The sequence below is a fragment of the Condylura cristata genome, unplaced genomic scaffold (genome assembly GCF_000260355.1).
Source record: "Condylura cristata isolate star-nosed mole 26May11 unplaced genomic scaffold, ConCri1.0 scaffold00025, whole genome shotgun sequence".
Taxonomy (NCBI): domain Eukaryota; kingdom Metazoa; phylum Chordata; class Mammalia; order Eulipotyphla; family Talpidae; genus Condylura; species Condylura cristata.
The window spans coordinates 30,087,680-30,095,482 of NW_004567126.1; positions in this window are offsets into that span (position 1 = coordinate 30,087,680).

Below are 7,803 nucleotides of genomic sequence, written 5' to 3' on the forward strand. Positions count from 1 at the left end.
GGGCCTCCTGACCCGGGGCCAGCACCCCACCGCAGGCTGCTTCCACCCCTCAGTCAGTGCGGGCAGGGGCGGAATTTTTTTAATTTAAGACAAAACAACCCCACTATCCACTCTCCCCCACTTCCTCCCACCCCCACCTTCTCAGCGCTAGCAACCTTGCTTGGCTTCAGCACCTGCCCACTCGCAGGGCTGTGCTTTGCCCCCTGTGCCCTCACCACGTGCACGAGCAGCGAGCTCACCCAGCACTGTCCTCGTCTCCCCACCGTGCTCTGTGACCTCAGGGGCTCCTCTCACCGCGCAGTGGCAAAACTTCACCACCCTCGTATGGTGAAGTTTTTTCTTTTTTTTCACAAGAGCTGGAGTGCAGGCCAGAGGTGTGGGGGTGAAAGGATTCCCCAGAGGCAGAGAGGGGAGCAGAACAGGTGGATTGACTGAAACCCACTGCTGAGGGGACCAGCGGGGAGAAAGGAGAGGTCTGCTGCGCCCGGGGGGTCCCTCCCTGGCCGGGGGTCGAGCCCAGGCTGCGGCGTAGTGCCAAGACTGGCCCTGGGCCCCCAGGGAGGCCTGTCACGTCTCCTCTGGGCTGTGTCCACCTGTGTCTTGGCTACTGTGAACGGTGCTGCAGTAAACACTGCTGTGAATACAACCTGAAAGGTTTCACTTTCCTTCTTTTGCAACTGCAACACCACCCCGAACGCCTCCCTCCCCTCCTCCTCCTCGCTCTTAACCGCAGGGCCCTCGTCACGTTCAGCAGCGTCCGCTACCCCTGAAGTATTTCCCTTTCCAACCACCGCTGCTGCTGTCTAGTGACCGCCCGTCGTGCGCGCGCTCTTACGCGCCACTCGACCCCTCCCACTCTGCTGCGGGGCGCCTCTCCCCCCAGCGTGGGCACCCCTGTGGGCCCGCTGTCCGTGGGTGCACATCTCAGCTGCTTCCGCGCTCTAACTTACTGCCAATGATGCTGTGACGCACACCGCTTGTAGTTTTCTGTGGATGGTTTCACATTCCTCAGAGAGCTGGCCAAGAGTGGGACTCCCGGTAATTTCATTTTCAGATTTTCCAGATGAACCAAATCATTTCCCATAATGGCCACGTCAGTGCTCTTTGCACCCTGTGCCAGGGTCCCCAGCACCTGCTGTCGGGCTCTTCACTGTGCGCCACTCTCACGGGTGTGCGCCAGGACCTCGCCGTGCCCCGCCTGAGGGCGCCACGAGGAACCCTTTCATGTCTCTACTCGCCCCCCCAAAGTCCTCGCTGGTGAATTTGTTGCCCGTTTAATTTTTTTTTTCCTTAAAGATTTATTTATTTGTGCATACAGAACTGGGGTACAAGCCAGAGGTGCAGGGATGCCCGTTTAATTTTTTTTAAAGATTTATTTATTCATATAGAACTGGGGTACAGGCTGAGGGGCAGCAGAGACAGAGTGGGGAGCAGGGTCAGGAGAGGTCTGCTGTGCCCTGGGGGTCACTCCTGGCCAGGGATCAAACTCATGCTGCGGGGGCTGAAACCAGCTTCGCAGGGCTGCGCTTCAACCCGCGGCACACGGGGCCCCATTCATTCACTCACTTCTATGGCTGTTTAAGCTCCCTGCACAGCTCGGCCAGCGACCCCTCGCGCTTGCACATCATGGCAGTGTCTTCCCAGCCGTCGGCCAGGGAGGATCCTGACCGCGGCAGCAGGGAGGCGGCCAGCCAGTGCCTGAGAGGCGAGGGGCCCTCGATCCAGACTTGCCCCGGGAACTGGGCGTCTCAGGAGCAGGGCCACGCCGCCCGCCTCACAAGGCCCCTCCCCCCAGACTTCCCGGGCACAGTGGCACCTCCCTGCCACACAACAGGATCCTCTCCAGAATTCGGGACACACAGCGGGTCGGCCCAGGCGGGAGGGCTGGGAGCTGCCCCGACGGCCTCCCGGGACACAAGCGGCCCCTGAGATAAGCTGCTCCACTTCCTAAGGGCACAGCTCGGGGTGGCCCATTCTCCCCAAACAGCGGGGCCATGGCCACTCCCGAGGAGGGGCAGCAGGCCCCACAGGTGTGGCGGGGGCTCTTGCCAGCCTGGCAGGTCTTGCCAAGGTACGAATGGAGCCTACCTCTCGGATTTTGGGTGATTTCCAAAAACCCTCTATATGTTTCGCTGTAACATTGATTTTCTTCAATATCTTAATAAACACTGTTTCTGCTACTTAAGAACCCCAAGACTGGGCCTCCTGGTGGCACAAGGGTGTTAGGTCACCTCTATGAAACTCCACAGCCCCTGCAGCATGAGTTCCATCCACAGCCAGGGAGGGACCCCCAGGGCGCAGCAGACCTCTCCTGTCCCCCCACCGCCTCCCTCAGCAGTGGATTTCAGTCCCTCTGCTTATTCTGCTCCCCACTCTGTCTCTGGTGAATCCCCCCATACACACCTCTAGCTTACACCCCGTAAACAAAGAAAATAAATCTTTAAAAAAAAAAGGAACCCCAAGGCAGGAGGCTGGTTGGTATCAGCAAGTACCTCTCAGCCAGCCTTCCACACACCTCCTCAGAGAGAATGGGCAAGAAGACCTGCGCAGAGAGGCCCCAGGCCACCCCTCTGCGGGACAGGTCTCAAAGTGCAGGCCCCGAGGCAGTGACTGGCACCAGCATGTGGCCTTCCAGAAACTGGCCAACCTCTGACCCAGGCTCCCAAACGCCTCGAGGAAGGGCGGCCCGAGAGAGGCAGGGCGGGAAAGTGGGAGGTCAGCAGCACAGCCAGGCGGGGACTGGCGGGGACTGGCGGGGCTGCGTGGGGCAGGGGCAGCGGCTCCTAGAGGAGCTGGAGGCCACGAGAGGCGGAATCCCGCGCGCCGGCCGCACACGCCCGCACCAGAGCTGCACGACGCTCGCACGCAGCAGCACCACGCACACAGCAGCGTGGGGAAACCCAGGGTCCCCGCGGGGCCATCCCTGGCCACGACAAGGGGCGGCCCTGACACTCGCCACCACAGGGAGGGGTCTGAGCACGCGACGCTCGGGAGACGCGGGCAGCGGACGAGTCCCCGGGCAAGGAACGTCCCGACCGGCGAGGGTGGGCTCACGGTGTCGAGGGCGGGGAAACTGCTGATGAGAGCCACTGGGGCGACGGCATCGGGGGCGGGCAGCAGCGGAGGCTGCAGCCTGAGCGTCCAGTGCGATACGCCGCACATTTGAACAAGCAGCGTCGAGACCTGCGGGACGGGCTCTGCCCGGCGGCCGGGACGCGCCGAAGCCGGGTGGAACCTGGCACATGGAAGTCTGGCCGCTGGGTCACCACCTGCCGGGCCACAGCCCCACCGCCGCTCGGGGGCCTGTCCTCCGGCTTCTGTGCCAGATGCCGCCCACTGACACCTCCGGAACAGGGGGTGTGTGCCACAAGCAGCAGGTGCAGGCGCTGGCCAGAGGGCGGGGAAGGGCAAGCTCGCACTGAGCGCCTGCCTCGGTGCAACCAACCTGCAAATGAGGCCGCGGGGGGTTCGGAGGGGCCCAACCCTAGGGGGGTTCCGTCTCAGGTCTAGGGGTACTGGGCCCACAGAGTGCAGCCCTGAATGCACCCCACACCTGCCAGGGCGATGGCATGCTCGGCCTTACGTGCGCACACTCACGGCTCACACCTAGACACACACGTGCTTCTCACGTCAAGAGGCCCAGGAGCGTTTAGGGGACTCCTCGCCCCCACCAGTGGCCCAGGCAGTTGGTGACCAGTTAAAGACCTAGAAGAGACCCTCGAGGCACCTGGTCCCCCCCACCCCAAAGGCCCTGCGCAGCCAGTACTGCCCTGTGACTGGTGTCCAGCCAGCCAGAGTGGCCTGAGTCAACAGCCCTGCTGCCCAGAGGCTGCCTCAGACCAGACTGCTGAGGGTGCAGACTCCTGGCCCAGGGGAATCAGGGCGGGGTAGGACCTGGGGCTTATCCCAAATAAACACCCAGCAGCCCTGCTGGGAGCCACCACACAACGTGACCTCAAGGGCCAGCACCTTTCCAGCCAAAATGGGCCTGGTGCCCCCAGGCCAAGGCCAACCCAGGATGCGAGCTGGTGCCTGATCTCAGACGAGCAGTGACCAACCAACTCTGGTTGGTCCAGGCAGTGCCTGGGTGTACTCACACCCAACTGCCAGCTGCCTGGCATCAGGATGAAGGTGCCCTGCATGCTGACCTATCGTGCTCCCAGCCTCTGGATTGGGAGCAAGGGGGGGGCCCGGACCCAGGCACAGCAGAGCTCGATGCACTTCCCAGCTGGCTTCCTTTCACCAGCGCTTTCCACTCAACACTGTTGTTCGCTTTTTGAAAAAAAGATTTACTTTATTTATTTATGCACACAAGAGCTGGGGTGTAGGCCAGAGACATGGGGATGGGGGACCAGGGGGGAGGTAGGAGGATTCACCAGAGACAGAGTGGGGCACAGAACAAGTGGATCTACTGAAATATCCTGCTGAGGGGAGCAGCGGGGAGACAGGAGAGGTCTGCTGTGCCCTGGGGGTCACTCCCTGGTCGGGGATCGAACTCAAGCTGCTGATCAGCTTCGTTATGCTGAGACTAAACCCCTGTGCAACCAGGGTGGCTCCAACTCTGTCATTTCTCAAAAACCAGCATTCCCAACCAAAAGCTGGCACCCAAGTGTAACGAATCCTGAATGGAAAATACGCACCCAACCTGAAAGAAATAATAACCTCCCAGTGACAACCTCTGCAAGTGATTACAGGCTTCGATGGTCAGATTCTGGATATATCAAGCTAAGCTAAGATCTATATTAAAGTGAATCTCACCTGTTCCTTTTGCTTTTCAATAAGGCCATGGCGACCAGCCCGGAGGCTCTCCCCTCTGAGGAGCAGGGCTGCTGCTGGGGTCCCCAGTGCATGTGCCTCTGTGCTCTGGTCACCACCGAGGCAGGACCCGCAGGTCACTTCGCCATCAGGAAGCTGACGCCAGGGGAGTCAGAGGCACCTGCCATGCCCACAGGCCTGCAGCTCCCACAGACCCTTGCAGCTCTCTGGGCAAAGTACTCAAGGCGGGGAGGTGGGACCAGCTCTGAGGGCGCACAGTGGACATCTGCCTTAGCCGTGCTCTCTGTCTGCGAATCAGAGGTGGCTCCTAGTCAGCACCCACCTGCACTCTGGCTGCAGGTGTCCCTGCCTCGCCTGACTCCACTTCCCCGCCCACACGACGGGGGCAGAAAGGCCCCAGGGCGCAGGACCAACCTCTCCAGGGTAAGGGCCGACCTCTCAGGCACAGAGCTTCAAGTTGAAAGCCACAGGACCCAAAGGACACCAGCCAGACCTTTGCTGAAGGTCATTCCCGGGCCAGACAGCCAGAGCCTGGGTGCACCCTCCTTCAGGCATGGCAGCAGCCAGAGCCCTAATGGGCAGGCCAACGGCCACACAGCATGCAGGACTCTTCTCTCCACGCGGGTCACAACACACCCGCCAGTTCAGCTGGCGCCACACTGCACCTGGCGCAGCTCCGACGCCAGTGAGGTCCACTGCCCACCCCTCCTCCCTCCCTGCCCCTGCTTACTGCTGGGCCTTGCAGGGGGGTAAGGTCCTGTCTGTGACCCTCTGGGCTTCAGGGCCTAGAAAGTATCTGCCTAATGGGGACCCAACCCAAATCGACCCCCGCTGGCCACGAGGGTCTCCTCTGCTGGGGAGGCGGCCTGGGACGTTCTCGAACTGGAGACCACCCCTAAGTGTTCTGAGTGTCTGTGCGCCACCCACCAATGAATGCCATGGACACAGGCCCCCAAGAGTCCTGACGCTGTGCGCTATTTTGCTTCCCAATTAAAGGGTGGTGTGCTGGCTTCTCCAAAGCTGGGGCGAGCAGACAGGAAGGCTTTCCAATTTAAAACACCTCACCAACTTCCTCTTCAACCCAGAGATTACTACCATATAATTAACACAAGAGGAGCAGCAGCAGCCTGAAAGGAACCAGCAGTTCAAAGCAGCTCGTCTCCTCACAGCGCACACACCCAGGCCAGGTAATGACACCCTGCTCCCCAACTGGCTTCACAGAAAATTCTGAGAGGGGGTCAAAGTCACACAAGATGCTCCCATCACCCACTGTGGACAGAACAGCGAGGCCTGCACGCTGACCACCGCAGACCCCGAGTGCGTGTCCAGCCAGCTCCACGCACACGTTCTGGCCCTCGTCCACCCTGGGCTCACAACAGCGCTGCCACGTCCAGCAGACCACGTCTGGCCCTCCCGCCTGAGCCCCGGCACTGTGAGCGGTCCTTCCACGCTGCTCGAGGCCCTGGGCTGAGGTCGCCCCACCACGGGGTGAAGACTCTGCCTGGAGAAGAGGCTGCACTCCTAGGGGTGCTGCAGCCAGCACCCACCCCCCGCCCACAGAAGCCAGAGAGGCGTCTTTCTCACAGTTTGGTGGAGACAGGCGGAAAACAAAAACTACCGGCAACAACCACAGACTTCCCCCTCCAAGCCAGCAAGCCAGCGGGCCCCATACAAGATCTGTTCTTGCCTAGGAGGAGGCTGAGCAGGACACACCGGGCCAGGGGATGCCCCTCCTCCCAGTCTAAGCGATTCCCTGGGTGCCAGGTTGCCCCTGGCCCAGAGCCCTGACTTATGCACTCTGCAAGCCTCACACCTACTGCCCAAGGGCCCCGGGGCCCAGGAGCCTCAGGGTGGGACTTGCCAACAGAGCTCCACCTGCTCCCTGGCGAGGCTCCAGAGGGCAGACTCCCGTCGGAGGGGGAGAAGCAGCCAGCCCCAGTTTCAGACTCTAGGAGGCCTGGGTTCCCCACAGAGAGCACCAGAGAGAAAATGCAGGGCTCCACCTACGCACTCCAAAGCGTCTGGGGCTGCTTCCTGCAAGCAATGCCGCCAGAGGCCAGGGGACAACCCAGCACCCCAGTCACCATAGGAACCGCACTGGGGGGCTCTCTCTCCCCTTCAAAGCTGCGGCAGAGGAGGGCAGGAGAAGCAAGGAAGCACTGGACAGCACAGGGGGTCAGTGGGTCCTAGAAGCCTGTAAAGGCATCTCACCCCCTCCCCATCCCAAGTGTTTCCGGAAAACAAAGCCGGTGGCAGGGCGGAAGGGGGAGGGCCAGCACAGCTCTGCCAAAGTTCCTCAGCAGAGTACAGCGGCAACAGGTCCCCCCACCACACCACACAGGCCCCTCCAGCCCCAGCGGCACACCTGCCCAGCCACAAGTTCGGGCTCTAGCTCCAGAGCTCCAGGACCTCAGGAAGGGGAGGTGCGCCAGCATGGGGAGGGGACCTGGCGGTGGGGGCTCTCTGCAGCCAAGAGTTGGAGGATGGGTTCCCCGGGATCTGGTCGTGTACCTGGACACTGCGGTGCAATGAAAAGGGGGGGGTGAGCTAGGGGCTAAGTAGTCAACTGGGGGTGGGGGAGGAAAAGCCGGGTCTGGGGCAAGGGGTCAACGGCGCGTAGAAGCTAGGAGATCTGGGGTTCCGCCGGGAGGGGCTTCTTAGTGTGTAGAGGCGGTGGGGCTCCAGAGCGCGGGAGTCCAGGGTATGGAGGTCTGTGGGGTGTAGAGGAGGCAGAGTACGGAAAGTGGGGGACAGTGGGAGTCACTAGGGCCCGGAGTGTGGTGGTTCGGAAGTTGCAGCGACGATGGGGTCCGGATTTCAGGGTTCCTTGGGGTATAGCGATGGTAGAGTCTAGACTGCGGGGTTCCGCGGGGAAGGAGTCAGGATGCGAGGTGCGCGAGGTCCACTAGGTCCAGGGGTCCGTGGGGACGGGTTCGGGGGTGGCAGGGCGGAGGGGCTCAGACGCTAAGATCTGGGACACCTGGGTCCCGGAAGAGGGAGCAGGGGGCCCGGGGGCGCGGCGCGCTG